The 17,052-nt window shown below is 35.2% G+C and overlaps 1 protein-coding gene across 13 annotated transcripts in view; it reads right to left on the bottom strand.

Annotated features, from left to right (window-relative positions):
- Nucleotides 1-17,052, bottom strand: part of RALYL (RALY RNA binding protein like) — a 370,447-nt gene that overhangs the window by 273,612 nt on the left and 79,783 nt on the right. Inside the window, exon 1 of one of the 13 annotated variants that reach the window (XM_038127988.1) lies at nt 1,202-15,452. The exons of the other annotated variants lie outside the window; for them this stretch is intronic. The gene's annotated coding sequence lies outside the window, so the exon portion shown is untranslated. Of the gene's footprint in view, nt 1-1,201; nt 15,453-17,052 lie in introns of those variants that run through there. 13 annotated transcript variants of the gene reach the window in all.

The raw sequence follows: 17,052 nt of genomic DNA, 5'->3' as shown, positions 1-17,052 counted from the left end.
AAAAAACTTTTATCTGGAAGTTAATTAAATAAAAATTCTGTTTTGAAAACAACTAGAAAAAACCCACCACCCTACCTTTTAAAATAAATATAAAATTATATTGTGAGAGCATGCATTGGAAAACTGGTGTAGAAAGTAATATCATGTTTGGAAATAGCTGAGCATGTGTTAACCATAGAATCTCATCACTTCACTCTGCCTTGTGATTGAGATAGAGAATGCCTTTAGTCCCTCAAAAAGAGTATTCCCAAGGGTCTTTCTGAATGAATGTATCAAGCACTCATTTATGATTCATATTACCTAATGCATTCAAGAAAATGGATCCCTACTTGGTTTCAAACAAACTTTTCCACAACCATATCCAGCTTTTTTTCCACATTGTTTCACTCTTGAAGGCTCCTTAGATAATGTGCCTCTCAATTAAAAAGGCAAAGACAAGGACAAATCTGACCTCTGGAGTTTTAGCAGAAGTCTGAGTCTTTACACTCTAAGTAATACACCTCTTAGAAGTTAGGACATTTCAGCACCATAAGTGCCTCCAGACCAAGTTTCTGTTTCAGTATACTGACAACCATGTGCAACTGAGGAAAAAAATACACACCTAAGGATCAAAGCTGTTCAAGCATACCTTTGCCTCTTTGTAGAAATCACTTGTAAGCCTTCCAGCAGATTGTCTCTCCCTACAGGAGGGCATAAAATTTTTCTACAGTGGAGCTCCTAATTTTTTTCAAAGTCCTGTAAAAATCCCCCAGGACCCACCTCTGGTAGCAGATACATTTCCACGGTCTGTGGCATGAATTCTACCTGATGTCAGCAGCTGCCAAACTTCTGGACCCATTGTCAGGACCCAAATGGCAGGAAGACAGCTTAGATATTCTTACACTCTGGTTCTGAGTGACTACCAAAATTGAGCTCAGCCCAGGTTTTCAGTTTCCCAGTAAGTTGATGCATTCAAAATAATTGTTAAACTGATCATGCTTTCTACAAGTAAGTTCTCTAAGTACGGAAAGCTGGAGATTTTATAGCAAGCAATGTGCGACGATTATTTGAGGGAAGTGAGCACAGCACGTGACCACTGTAAATCCAGTAAAAAAAAAAAACATTTTTTCCATCATATAAGGCTAAATCATTAAATGTGGTGAAACTAAGCTTTGATAGAACCTGTATATGAAACATATGTATGCATACAAAGATTTGTTACCTGTGTCACAATAATGCCTTTCTCCCCAAATGCCTTCTCTTCCCAAACTGGTTCTAGCAGATCCCTGGGGGGAAAAAAACAAACCAAAGCAACAAAAAAGAAACAAACAAACAAAAAAACCCCTATTTGTGTTTGTATATTTCTGCTGTTCTCTTCAGCTTGGAAAAAACAAAACTGTTCCTCCAGTTAAGGGAACTTCCAAGCCATATGACCAGCTCTGTGGCATCTGGGCACCTCAGCCCGTCTGTTCATGCATATGAGTGTAGCACAGTGACAGCTTTACTGCGCATTAGTCAAGCATCATGTAGCACGTTTCTTGACAGAGGCAAAAGCAGTTTAGGACTTGAAGCAAATAATTTTATCCCAGGGGCTTCCAAGAGCCAGGCAAAAGGCCAGGGCTTAGGTCAACAGCTTGGGAGTTTGGCAAATATTTCCTATCATTATTCCTTTGCAAGGATCTGTCACCTGATTGAGTTGAAGAATGTGACCTTTTGTTATGAGAGACAAGGCACTTAGAGACAAGAAATATGTGGCCATGAGCATGGGTTATTTAAGGACAGAACCTCAGAGTTTCTGGGGCTGGAAGTGACCTCTTAAGATCGTCATGCCCGCACCACCCTCTGCTCACTCAGGGACAGCTACAGTTGCCAGGTTCGTGTTCAGGTGGTTTATATCTCCAAGAATGGAGACTCCACAAAGTTTCTGGGCAACCTACCTGGCCAGTCCATCACTTGCTGCTAATGTCCCTGTGGAAACAGGGCTACCCGGAAAAGGAGACTCAACCTCAGTGTAAGTTCATATCTACAAACTGACACAGGCAGCAGGTTAACCACAGTCTTTATAAAAGTCAGCAAGCCACAAAACTCCCACCAGCTGAAGGTAAGGGCGATGCCATGCAGTAACACAGACACTTTACCTGCCCTGAAATTATGCATACAAAGCACAATGCAGTGACCCCCAAGCTAGCACTAAGCAAGTTATCCCTCAGGACTGCACCGTCCTGCTGTTCACCCACAGGGAAAATATGCACAGATATTCGACACAACTAGATAATGCTCTTTGAAGCTGCCCATAGAGAGAATTGCTTCAGTATCACAGAAATCATACCTTAGAGCATCAGTATTCATGACTTTGATTTTTCTGGACATTTTAAAGGGTGGCAAATTTTAAAAAATTAAGCACCTTAGAGACTGACTGATAAAGGCCAATCTTACTGTAGTAGATTCCACAGTGTATTAGAAGGCTGTAGAATTAATACAAGAGAGAAAAAAAGAACCACAGAAAAACAGATTCCAGCACATAGACAAGTAACTCAGATTTTGCAGAAAAAACTCCATACCTATTCAACTGCCTGTTCACTGTCAAGAATATTTTATATTCCAGTACAGTTACCCATCAAGTACAGGAATAATAAAAATATTTTACAAATACTTTGTTCTTCTAAGTCAAGCATTTCTTAGAGAAATAAAAAATCCTGCCAGTTGCACTCTAAAGGTCATGCCAGCTATAAAGTCTAATAAAAAATTTCCAGATGGCAGCAGCCAATTTCCAATAAGATTTAATTTGGTTAATTGACTGTCTTATTTACTAATTTATAGCAGTGTGCAGTTCATTTAAATTAACCTCATTTGCTGTCATGATTTAAGCAAGGTTAAACAACCTGGGATTATTTTTTAAAAATTGTACGTAGAAATGACAGAGTCTACTATATAGTAACATATTAGTATAGCCATGAGAGGCCCTGCTTTTTTTCTGTGATTTTTTTATTTGTTTGTTTGTTTGACTTTATGTTTTTAAAGAAAGGAAATATAAGAAATATTGGCTACATCAAATTAATTGAGGAACTATTTAAACACAGAACATTCTTGTTATAATTACATTAATCTTTAAAAAACCCCCAAGAACAAACCTCTGGGTGAGATGGGAAAACAAATGAGCCGACTAATGGGAATAAGGAACTGACCTCAGCTAAGAGGGGTTGTACAGAAAAAAAAATTCTCTAATGGACATGGTCATCAGTACTTCAACTGTAGCACCAAGTCCTCCCACCCTGATTCTGCAAAAAGTTAATCTACAAATTCATCTTTAAAAGCCTAATTTTTCTACCATTTTTCCACACTCACTGGAAGGATAAAAGAAATTTCTTTTTCAACTCAAACCTTAGTGACAATTACCTAGTTCTCAAAGGAAGTAAAAGGAAAAGGTAGTACTAGGTTGCAATAAGATATTTAGGGACTTCTGGTTGTTTATCAGATTCATCTGGGACAGTCCTTTGTTTAATCCTGAATTACCTTAGTAATGGAAAAAAGTTCCTCTTGGAGAAAGAAGCTGGCCCTTGAAGGTGTATAAAACTTTTGGATTCCTACAGACTCTTTTGACTGAACATTTTGTCTAAAAACTGAAACTTCCTTCTGAGGAAAAAATGCAGGCTTTAGTGAGATGCCTTGTCTTCCTTTCTTGGAAAAGCAAGAGGGGCAGCCTGAGAAGCCTGAAGAGATGGGGCTGGAGGCATGTCAGCTCCTGCACCCCAGGCACTGTCCCACTCACACTGCTCCTGGTTGTGGTGCTGATCAAAAGTTATGGAGCACATGGGAGAGAAGTGGCTGGAGTATTTTCTAATTCTTGAATGGCACAAAGTTAGAAGAATAAGCTTTTGTCTGTGCTCACAGTGTATTTATTGGTGTTCAGTGACAATGTCATTGCTTGCAAGGTATTTTAATTTCAGAAAGGATTTTGGGGTTTAATTTAGTTTAGTTTAGTTTTGCTGCAGGATTTTAGGTTTCTCCTTTCCTATTTCCAATCCCCCAGAGGAGGAAGTATATTTTTGGATCTATCAGTGAAACCTACAAGTATGAAACAACATAAGTGGAAGAATTTGAAACTTGAAGAAACAAGTTCTACAAACTGCAAACCTTTTGCTTTTAAGTCCTGACAATGACAACTCTAAGAAATATCCATTTTATAAAATAACACATTCTCCCATCTATCACATAAAACTCCTCAAAAAAATTTAAAATCTAATACACCTATAAACAGCACAGCTGGCTTCATTTTTAATGAAGCTTGATATATCTCCACACTAGGGGGCTGTTTCAGACATATTGGTTTTTTGTGAAATGTTGGCAAGAGACACACATAAACAGTGGAAATGTTGTGCAAGATGACTTATTGGAAGGTCAAAGATTGCTGTGACCATGCCCCGCTCACTATAGCTCTCAAGTTTTCCTGACATTCCTCACAATTTCTACCCTTAAAAGGTAATCTTCCCCAAAAATCAAATCTAAAATCCCCTCACTATGTATACAAAGCAGACTGTGCATCAATGTAAAGCAGGAGAGACAATGTTCACATAGCTGCTGTAAAGTCAGTGGGCTATAAGTGCAGGTATGACAAGATTGCTAAATAACTCATTTGTACCTGATACTGCAGAGGTACCTGGTGCTCGCAAACAGCAGAGCTGGCTTCGATGTTGAATGTCCTTTATCATCCCCACCTGATAAGTTTCTTAAATGCATTGATAATTTTAAAAATTATTTATTCTGTGCAGTGGGAAATCTTTTGTAGGTGCCTGAGCAAGGATGTCTTACTTAGAAGCGTTTTTAATGGGCAATTAGCTAAGCTATTTCCTGCTCAGAGTTTGGTAGACTATTTTTCCTCCAACTTATTGTTCTCAACTAATGTCCTATTGCTGAGAAATAAGAAGTTCTAATTTCCAAACTCCCACTCAGAAATGCCTCTGCAGTGTAATGCACAACCAGAGAGGAAAAAGTGGCTCCTGCCAAAGAGGGCTCCTTCGCATTCATCCTGTCTGAAGTGAACATTCCCCATCTTTTGAATGAAACTTGACAATATAGTGAAAACACAAGGAAATATATTAAGAAAAAAGTAGCACTTTTAGAGTAAATGTCATGCAGCTCTGCCTAAAACACATGCTCAGTACCATCTGTTGTGTACAACCTGTGTGTCTCAGCTGCTCTCTGAGCACATTACTGTTCCTTGGGGCATCACTGGGTGTTTTCTCACTCAGAAAATGTTGGATATAGAATTAGCTTGGTGGTATACTGAGATAATTCAGGGTCTAACACATTCATCTGATGAACTTGAAAATAATATCTGCTTTGGAAACAAAAGAAAATTGATTCAGCACCCCACTACATATATTTTGCACATATAGGTAGTTTTAGCTAGGCTCAGATTTCAGCCTGTGAGAAACTGGCACAGTAAGGCAGACGTGGCAGTGATTTTCTGCTCTCATTTTGCTTCCATTATTGCCAATAACAAGAGCGTAGAAGAAGCTCAGCACTTCGGCAGATGGTAAAACTGAAGCTGTCTTTAGGAAAATTGTGCAGTAAGGAAAAGAGTATCTCTTGACTGATAAGTCGCATTCTTCAATGACCCCACCAGTTAAACTGCTAAAATATATGCTCTGAAATATGTATTCTCAGGCAAAGTGATGCAGGATTAAGAAGTGATTTTTTGTAAAGATTCTCCCTCAATTTCCTCCTAGTTTATACTTATCAGTCTTTTAAACTTTTAGGTCGGAAATTTTCCTCTTGTCTTAAACTGAACAAATATACAAATTGCAGTATTTCAGCTTCCGTTTCCTTGAATTCCAGGGATAATTTTCCTGCTAAGAAATACAAGCTAAGACTGTCAGAATATATTTGGAAAATACAGTGGCATCAATTTCAAATAAGTAATTAGAAAGGGTGTTTAAAGTTTGTGGTAATTACATGTGTATCTATAGTGCTTACTATTATTAAGAAGTTCTGAATGGGTATCCACTTGGAGACCTGAAAATGGAATATCCACAACAGTTTTAGTGGCATTCTGTTATGTTTTCTTCACTGTTTTCTACCCTATAAATATAAATCCTACAATATGTTTTTTTGCCTCCATATGTCTGGATTTTTTTCTTACTATTTGCAGTGGTTAATTTTCCCATTTTTTAATTTTTACTCCATCTCTGTCAGTCATGGTTGTTTCTTATATTTTGGACCAGTGTGAGTTACAATCATCATATTACTTAAATATTTATTGTTTAATATGGAAAAAAACACATCCACAAAAATTAAAAAACTGTGCCAATAAGCCACCAGTTCTCTGAAAGTTTTAACAAAAATACTCCAAACTTTTCTCATATTGTTAACAGTAATTTCTCTGTTGGCTTGCTTAGTTTTAATCTGTTCTATTTCCATGTGCACAGTCTCTTTGTACTGTTAGTATCTTCTTTACCTCCTTTGTTTTCACATCCTACCTCACCTGTGCTGAGGTTAGGACCTCCTCAGGTCCTGACTTCTTGACAAATGTTCCTGCTTCCATTCAGCCATAACACCTTACTTTCCCTTTAAGCCAAGATACGGAATTATAGGTTCTCCCCAAGTATCCACCATTCCTCACTTGCTTATATCGTCTACTTCATTTTCTAGACTCATACAAATGCTGTGAGTGGAACACTTAACACAAAGTATTTATATTCAACATCTACTGCTGTCTCAGAAAAGTTTGTCAATAACAATGACTCCATGAACTACCTCTAGGCTCCTTCCCTCAGTAACTTTTTTTTCTTTTCTTCTTTTAATTTATTTTCTTTTTGCCTGTGTCAAATCATAAAGTTGAGGGAAACTGTCCCATAGAGTAATACCTGTAAGTGAATTATTTGCCTACCATCTTTCTATGTAAGTATGGAAAACAGCAAAAAAATTATAACTTCACTTATATCAGAAATTAACACCTTAAACCAAGAGTCAACTTAAATATCGAGTTTTTCTGTCTTTAACATTAGCTACTTGTGATCATTTTAACAGAAGTATATAACAGAGATAGATCCATTAAAATTTTTTTAATGCCCTGAATCATTTCTTGAGAGGGGGTGATCTGATCAGGTGGGGTAAAGGACATATTAGAACTCTTCAGTCCAAGCACTACTTAATTTTTTTAAGAACAATTAAATCTGGAATAATTTTTATTTGCTGTCTTAACTCAGACTCCTTATTTATTTTAACAGTAAAAACCTTTGGCATTATCTTGACAATAAACTTCCCTCTCAAATCTTTAGTATACTAGTCAAAATCTTTTTGACAGACCTTCCTACTACAGGGATTTATCTCCACTCCACAAAATAGTGATTTCATGTCTATTTTTGGTATATTGTAATTTATTTGGAATTCTGAGCCACCAGTCCTGCCTGTCCATTGAGTTATGTTAATATTGTCTTAACCTCCTATATGATTGTTATGACTCATGATGACAAAGGTTCATGAAAAGTCTTGTAGTTCATTTAATTCTAAGACAAGTTTTGCCTGTTTCCACATTTCTGCTAAATTTGGTCTTCTGCTAGTTAATGCAAAGCATATAAATTCTGATAGTAATTTTACACTTTCATTATTTTAGGATTCAGTGTCAGTCTTTTTCATCATTATAAAATAATTATGCATAGAGAAGGAGGCAAAAACAATGCTTGCAATCAAATGACAATCTGGATCTTCTTTTTGCATCTTCAGAATGAGAATATGATAAATGTTCTGAATATATACCTTGACCGAAATGCATATGTTACATGTAAGTGGGAATGCAACTTTCAAATGTCAATGCACATCCAGGATGTTTATTTCTACATAAACAGAATCAGAACATATGGCCAACCAATAACAGTATATCAGCACACATATTTTACTCTTGAGACCACGCCATGCAGAGAATGTGCAATCATATGCTCCTTCTAGGTATTGATTCTTGTCCTTATTCAGCTCTCTAGGTACAAAAAGAATAGGATGCTTCTTAGAGAAACAGCAATATTGTTGATTCGAGTGTCAAACTACTAAGCCTTGAAATTCATACATTCTACTGTGGTTGTGCTCAAAATAGGTAAAATGTTATGTGCTAAGAAAAAAGTTTACTCTTCTCCACTACTTCACTTCTCCACTTCTCCACTTCTCCTCTTCTCCACTACTCCACTTCTCCACTACTCCACTACTCTATTAGCTCCTCTAATATGACTTCCATCCCTTGAGCTACTTAAGAATAGAGTTATGACTTCTTAAACTTCTTAGAAAAGAGAAAAAAATATGAGTACTGCACATCACCAGCATAGCTATTTCAGTTAGAGGCAAAAGTCCAAGAACAATAAGAACTTTATTCCCATCCTCTGAAAGACAAATTTTTATTAGTTAAAACAGCAAACTTTGTCAGAAACATTTAAAATATTTAGTTCTGGGAGAAGTTAGAGAACAAACCAAAAAAATAAAAATCCACACCCCACAACTGATCATTCTAGAAAAATAATTGTTCACTTACATTCAAAATTAGACCAGTAGTCTTAAAAATGAGTAATCAGGGTGCATAAAAGATGGTAATAAGTGGAATATGATGCAGATGCAATTAGTATGCTAAGAATGTGAAAGCAAGTAAAATAATATTTCATAATTTTCATAATTTTCTGATTGTATTGGAAAGAAAAAAGAAGTTTTCAAGCAGTCATAGAAATTACTATATTTTCAGTAGACTACCTAAAATATAAAATTCATTCTTATGGTATTTTATTTATGAGTATCCCAAACAAAATAAAGAAGAATGGACTCCTAGTTTTTACAGCAATGTGTGAGAAAAGCAGCAATGTTAAAAAGACTGCTTAGTTTCTGTATCTGAAAATTCCTTTTCCAACCCATATTTGAGCCTGTCAGAAATGAGCTCTCTTGGCTGGCAGTTCGATGGATTACTAACCCATCTGGTTGGAAACCCTAAGGAGAAGCTACAGTTTTGCAGATAAAATAGACAGGACTGCAGTGAAGTTAATAGACGCAGGCAAAATCACATTGAGAGCTTTCATTTTTAAACAATGGGTTATGAAATTAGGATATAGAAAGTAGAACACAAAAGGAGGAAAAAAAAGACTAAATTCTATTTAAATTATCTTTAAATTCTATTTAAGGATGTCTAGTAGAACCTACATAAAGAATAGAATACAAAGAAAACCATCGTCATAGTATTTTAAGAGAGAATATCTGTGAAATAACCATATGGCCATAAGCAGTAATCCAAACACTACTACCTGGTTGTTTCTATGACCCTATTGAAATTTGAGACTTAATATCCAGAAAGCTAATATATCCTAATGTATCCAGCTACTATATCAATGCATATTTTTATTTTCATCTGTTTAGTCATGCAGAATTACTGACTAGGTTTTGGTGTTATATAGCATGTTGTTATCAGTTTCACTGAATAATGTATCAAGAAGAAAAACTTTGTGGGAGTACAATATAGGCATATCAAATAACTTTTAAACATTCTGCAAATCATCTTTCATTGCTACACTTACAAAATTTGAGATTGCGTATGTGCCTTCCTGATAGGATTCACAATTCTAGGTTCTGGGACAGAAATTTTCTTTCTCTCCATGCATTGCTGTAACACTTCTGTCTAAAACCATAAGAAATAGAGTGAGAGAGGACAGGGATTTTTAAAGAATTTTCAGAGGAATACCATGTACTATATATGTTATGTATATAATTTTCCTGTAGGGATAAATGTTCAGTTTTACAGTTCTTACTAACTTCAACCAAAATATCAGGATCACAGCACTATGCAGGGTTGGGATCACACAGTCATTTTGAACTGAGAGAAAAATTTTCAGCTAAATGATTTAAATTTCTAAGATTTTAGCAGCATAGCTGCAGGAAGTTCAAAATTTTCAGAGCTGAAATTTCAATACTTCCTTTTCCCTGGTTTTTATCTTTGCTTCATAAAGCACTAAATGCAAGTAGTACTAAATTCAGTATTTAGTTATTTGTGCAACCGCTGTGTTTTCCTACAGCACAGTTCCAAAGAAGTACAAATGTTCCTCATCTGGAGTTTGCCAACCTCCTAAAGTGAGAAAGTTCCCAAAGAGTGGAGCACTGCCACGAGACTTAATTTTGTGATGTCTTCTGACAGAATATTTTTCTTAAAATTTGTGGCATAGAGATCTGAAAATTACTGGAATATTTTGTTTTCAGTTTGAATGGATTAATGTCTGAAATTTATGGTTAAAGTTTGTGGCTGAGCCATAAGCAAAGTACATGTTACAAACTCAAATCAAGTGACCAATCAAAACATTCATTATATACTCATTTTAAAAAAACATTAGTTTGGAAGGTTAATTTTTTACTTTATTAAAAAAAAAAACAAAACACAGGTTCAAGAATTTTATTATAATTGAAGGAATAGCAGCAGATTCTTGTGATTCATTAAAACTCAAATTTCACCTTTCAGTCTGCAATGTGCTCTGTAATCTGCTGAGGTCCTTGAAATCAGTGTTCAGAAACAGAATAATTATTGCTGCTCCTTATTTAACTGCATTCATTTGAGGAGCAGAATCAAATATTTATGCTCCTTAAAGCTTGTTAAAATAGAGTTATTGGTACAGAAATTAAAATTGCATTTATAATTTTTGTCTCTCCTATAGTTATAGCAGAAACCTGTAAAATCTTCATAGATATTGCTATTTGCTTAAAAAATGAATTGGTTCAACAAGCTGAATGCTTGAGGATTTGTTACACTTAGAAAATAACTATCTGCACTGATCAACTCCTGTAGAGGTTTTCTAAAACCCATGTCCATAGATTCAAGTCAGGTCTTCATGGGGTGGAACTGTGCCCATTAACCAGAATGTATTTTACAAATGCAATGAACTTTGGAATTTTGTCTCTGTTCCTTGAAAGGAAGCTCTCAGCCTTAGGAATTAAATTCTGTGTTGTGGTATTAAAAAATCATTTTCAATGTTGTCATCAAAAATAAGGAAAAGTTTCCAGTGCCTTTTTTTTGTTCTTAACACCCTTGTGGGGGTGTTAAGGACACCTTTGTGTAAAAGGTGGAGAGAAATTTCACTTAAAGTAAACTGAGGCTAAGAGAATTAAACCAAATTGGTGTTTTTCCCCATTTTAAATGACAGCAAATAATTGCAAATGTATCAAGATTTCAGATTTGTAGCAACATAGACTGGTATCTAGCAAATTTGAAGCAGATATGCTTTCTATTTAATGGGTCCTAAATTAGAAATGAGATCCTGAGAGCTTACATTCACCTAGCTATTATGTTATTATATTGTTGTGGTTTAATTCACAGACCTGGTGGCTGCTGAGGTACTATTCTGCTTTCAGCACTGTTCAATTCTCTCCCATGATCTTTCAAGCTTCAGAATTTTTTTCTGCTACTTATCTTAGAGATTCCTACCATAGTATTACTAAAAATAAGGATATTGCCTAAAATAACAAGGAAGACCTCCCAGTCCTATTTCACTATTTAGCATTGGATTTTTCCAGAAAGAAAAAAAGAATAAAAATGTATGAGTGAGAAAAAAAATTGTTTATTAATTATTTTTCTCACAGAGATATATTTGAGTTTTTTCCAGGATTTTTTTTTCTTTTCCAGAGGTAATTGATAAAAAATAAATAGATGCTATGGAATTTCCAGGACAGCTGGAATGATGAGCTGAATGCACAAAATTTACAAAACACAGTTGGAACATCTATACCTAGAACTTAAACAGTCAATACTGTTAATTCCATCAATGTCAAATAAATAATTTTCTCCATATTCTGTAACACATGGCTTCCTTTTTTTTTTTTTTTTTTTTTTTTTTTTCTGTGCAAACATCTTCTAATGAAGAATATTAAAACCAAAGGGATTTTCTGGGTGATAGAATACCATATGCTCTGCTGTCACCAGCAGCCAGTGATCCTTTCTGTAACATGTTCAGACTCCTCATAACTCGTTTGAGGAAATTAATCCAAAACCCGATGGCAATAATTTCCAGGAAACTCCTTCCAATGCCTCTCTGAAATGAATATATTTTTATACGTGCCAGCACTGCTGCTAACGATCTTTTCAATTCCTTAATGTACATGCAGAGAACAGGATCAGATTGCTCTTAGGTTAAAATGTCTGAGATAATGCTGGTGGATATTTGCACTGTTTTGAATACCTACACTATAAACTGGAGTTTCTGAAACTGTCAACATTACAGTACTACCAATTCTTTACCTACATAAGAAATAATGTCTTTATAGAGGTTAACATAATGTTTTCTCTTTTTCATATTTGGATAGTTGTAGTAAAATCAGATGCTGATCAAGTTAACTCCTATGGAATGCTTGGGGACAGGCTACTGTCATGTATGGCAACATTCTGAACACAAAGGAAGGCAGAAGACACTTGGATTGAGCTTATGACCTGTGATCAAATAATGAACACAGACCTTTTAAAACAGGTATTTTAAAAGAACATAGGAAAAGAAAAAACAGAAAAAGAGAAAAAGAAATTAAAGGCAATAGAATAGAATATTTGGAGGTTTCACTACAGGGATTTATCCAAATTCTTTTAATCCAGGGCTAAAGGACATCCAGTTTTTCCTGAGTTCCCTGCATTTTTATAGTACATCCTATATTTTGTTTTCAGCAAATGAATACCTCTAAAATAATTCTTTTTTCTCATTTACAGTTCTAATAATTACACTGTAAAAAAAGTTCAAAGAAATACAGCAATTCCTTTTTCTAAGAAACCAATATAGATTCTTCAAAATACCTCCATTTCATTCCATTGGGGTTTGGCACTGCAGACTTCCAAACCCAGCAGTTAGTTATTTTACCAGTTTCCTATACTGTGACCATGACCACCATACAAAACTCCCAATTTTACTTGATCGAATGAGCATACCTACAAATGATTGTGCTTTGAACTTTGGAAATGAGGAGCAATTCCATGAAATGTTTTCTGTCTCCACCAGCAATGTTGATTTATAAATCCCCACTTTATTGTCCTTTTTCTTCTATTGGGATTTTCCTTACTGTTTTCAGGTTCACCACCAGAAGAAGAAATTCAAGGTCTTAGCCCCCTGATACAGGTAAGGATGGCAAGATTATCTTTACATGCTAGAGTGTGCACATTCCTCCAGTATTCACAATCAAAAAAACATTAAAAAACTCCAAGAACTATAATGTTGAGACATGAAATCTCACCCACTGGCCTGACACAGATCTATTCAAAATCATATATGCATCTGAAAGCAATAATATTGCTTATGTGGGTGAATAACACTGAATATTTGAGTAATCCCTCCAACTTTGCTCTGAAACTTCTAATGAAGCAACAGCTACTTTCATGTATCATCACAGATTGTTTTTTCTATAAAAACAATACAGATGCAATTAAAAAAATACAGACTTTTAAAAAAAAGTCTTACAGAAGAGGAAATCCTAGTCATTCAAAAAAGTGTTCCTGCATTTTTAATAGGTACTAGGTCTACTCATCCTTTAAATAAAATTTTCATTATTATTTTGAATATTTTCTTCTACTTCTTTTCACCCAAAGTATTTCTATCTATTCTATTGATAGGTACCCATATATTTGTTTGCTCAGCTCTGTAATGCATGGCTAAAGTAGGTCACTAGCAGGTAATGAAACTAAGAATATCCTTTTCTCTTCACAGGTAAATATATCCATTATGCACTGTTCTGAGTAATGTATCACGTGCTCATCAAAAAACCTGAGAACTGTCAATTTGATGAAGTGCAACTCACATCTCATTAATGTTGAGCACAGAAGCAATATTCCGCATCAAAAAATGACTGCTAAAATATTTGCAATTACCAGCTGTTCAGAATCCATTTTATATAGATAAAAAACATGTCAAATTTAATTTATTACATGTGTTCTTCTGTCATATTTCTTTTTCTTGCAATGTACTGAAAAGTTATCAAAACCCTCTCCCTCTTCTCCCAGACTGGCACCATAGAGACAAAAGGGAATGACATAAAGGATCTGTATTCAGGTATAATAGCTACATAGATATAATCATCAGAAAGGATCTCCACTTTAAAAGCTGTATGGATTATTTTATGTTAAAGTATTAGTCTTTTCTGGAAGGTTGGTCAAAACTGTGCTTGCTCTGTTTGGGTACTGCTACTAGGAGTAAAATGAGTAAATGGTATCTCAAGATATATCAATTTCTAGCTTTTCTAAAAAAAATTATTCAAGATCATAGATTTCAAGTGAGGAGAAGACATAAAAGACACACTTATTTGAGAATGTGGGGCAGCATAGGGCCTGTTTAGCTCTTCACTGATGTTGTGGAGAGAATTTGATTGTTTAGTCTTGAACAGGTCACAGAAGTGAGAGCCTGAAGCATTCTTAAGGCAAAAACTATTTGTTTAAAAAACCCAATTATTTATTATGTAGATAATGAGTACATTTGTTACATGTGGAAGACTTCTAGGGGTCTGGAGATGACTTAAGTTGCACATTAGAGGCCAAATGTCAGGAGAAAGCAATAAATTTATACCAGCATAGATAAGGTCCTCCTTTACACTGATGTTTTAGGAAGGTAAATGGAGCTGATTATTCCTGTGTATTCTGTGCTTATGAAGCTGCAGCTGGAGTACTGTGCCCAAGCTTCAGTTCTCCAGTACAAACTAGAGCAATCAAACTGGAGCAAGCCGGGTGAAGAGCTACAAGAATGGTTTGAGACTATATAAGAGGCTGAAGAAACTGAATTTTTTCAGCCTGAAGATACGCCTGCAATCTTGCGTCTCTGAAACAGATCCTGCCAAGGATCCTCAGATCCCCTGTGCCTATGCATCCTAAAGGCACCTATGGCTCAGTGGTGTAGCTGAGATGACACTGCATCTGTAAAAGATAAGAAAAACTCATCTGATTTTGGGAATGTGTTTTTCAATAATTTTAAGCAACCTGCCTTAAAAAGCAAAATTTAACACGTTTTTGGTTTTGTTTTTTTTTTTGTTTTTTTTTTTTTTAAGGGCTGTTGTGGGTCAATTTCATTTGAACTGAGATTGAATTAACAGAAATTCTAAATCAAAACCTATTTTTTCCAGTCAATTCACATGAAAGGTCTTTCATTATTTTGCCCTTTCTGACAAATGGGAATACAAAGAAAAAACTACTGCCCAAGAAACTGCAAGGCTGTTAATAAATCTCTTTTATTTGTTAGTATACCTGGCTATTATTTCCAAAATCCATTTTCTTTTCCTTTTCCATCAATAAGGTTTTTTGTTCCAGACTGTGAGCTCACAAGAGGAGAAAACATCAGCTTTCATGACTACCCAGTAGAGATATTTAGTTTTTCCAGGTTTCCAAGTAAAGTTTGAAACACATTTATTGATCAAATTTATAGGGGATCCTCTAGCTATTCTCAATATAGCCTTCTTTGTTACTGATTCCTAGCAGAAATGTTAGAGCTTATTTTTTATTTCATAAAACAGGATTCCCACCATCCTGAAATTTTAAAGCAATTCTGTTGGCATTGGAAAGTTCAGACCATTGCTAGTTATTTTTTAAATACTAGGAAGATGGGAGAAACTAAACCAAATATCAGCTCAGTAGGTTTCCAGATTTTTGCAAGCTAAGTTGATAGAGGTCTGCTTGATATAAAATTAAGAACAAAGAACGAGCTCACTTATTTTTAAAATGTCACCACTTGGCTATAAGCTAGACTTCAAAAAATGTTTGGCATTTTCTCTTTGTTTTAGGCCTGATTGCAGTCTAAAGCTGGTGTATGTCTACAAATATCCCATTACTATCACTTGTGACTTCAGGCCCTCTCCTGTGGTTCAGTATTCCTATTTCACCATGAGGATTTCTCTTTCTGTAGCTAGACACTCTGTCGTAATGTTTCTCTGCAACTCTACAACTGACTTTGTCCTTCTTTGAGCTTTGATTGTCATTATTATTTCTTTATTATTAACAGCGGCTGTATATTTTTAATGTGGGGAAAACTTTTTGACCTAGAAAAGTCAATTTAAATATTTAAACATTAAATTTAAATATTAAAAAAAACCCAAAATCCCTTACACCACAAAAGAAAACAAACCCCCAAAATTGCTATAATGTCCTTCCCTTTTGTCAACAAACCATTAAAAATATTTTGTGTGGTCATAGCAAGTATTCAGTAAATAAAAGAAAATATGTCAGAAAATATGTCATTTTGTGAGGCGTTTGAATGTGGCTCAATTCAGCTTTTTGTTGGTCATTACATTGTGTTATTGGTCTCCTTAGGCACATAGCAATGTTGGTGCCTTCACTGACTGATTAAGCATTTTTGAAAATGAAGAATGACAAATGATGAACAATAGATAGCAAATATACTTGTTCCCTCTAATGCAGGTGTTTGCATGTGCATGAAGCAACTAATTCAGACCTTCCCAAGAGGCATCTGCAAGGCAAGTCACACTCACATGGATTCTCATAACGACTGTGCACACTGGTGGGTATTGATTCAGCTGGCATTTTCAATTGTAGCAAATGGTTACAAACACTGTGCTAGCAATATCTTGCACAGTATCAGATTGAAAGATGTTTTCTTTGGCTCAAATGTATATATAAAATTACCTTCTTGTTATTTTCATTCTTGTAAGAAACCGTACCTGGACATAGTCTACCTTGAATGAAGAAAGAAACACTTAAATATTCTTTTCTCTGCTCCTGATAATGGAATGTCTTGGTTTTTTTGGGGTTTTTTTAAGTACTTGAAGAAAATCTGCAGTATTTTATCTACCATAATTTATTTCCTGACCATAATCAATTATTGCTCCATTTACCAGTTCTTTAATCAACAGCTACACCTAGCAGTCAGGGCAGATGTGGTTCATAAGCCATATTAATTTCTGATTGCTTTTTTTTTTTCTGGATGGGACATGAGCATACTGTAAGCTCCTTTTATTGGGTCTCCTTCCCTGCATTGTGTCTGGGTTTTCTTCCTCTGAAATTCAAGGATACGAGCTCAGTACAAATATGGGTCCAATAGCCTATGCAAACTAGATGCCCACATAATAGCATTTATATGTTCAAATATCACCACA

This window comes from Motacilla alba, chromosome 2, assembly GCF_015832195.1.
Source record: "Motacilla alba alba isolate MOTALB_02 chromosome 2, Motacilla_alba_V1.0_pri, whole genome shotgun sequence".
NCBI classification, from domain to species: domain Eukaryota; kingdom Metazoa; phylum Chordata; class Aves; order Passeriformes; family Motacillidae; genus Motacilla; species Motacilla alba.
The sequence above is the reverse complement of the archived record's forward strand: the minus strand, read 5'-3'. Positions and strand labels throughout refer to the sequence as shown.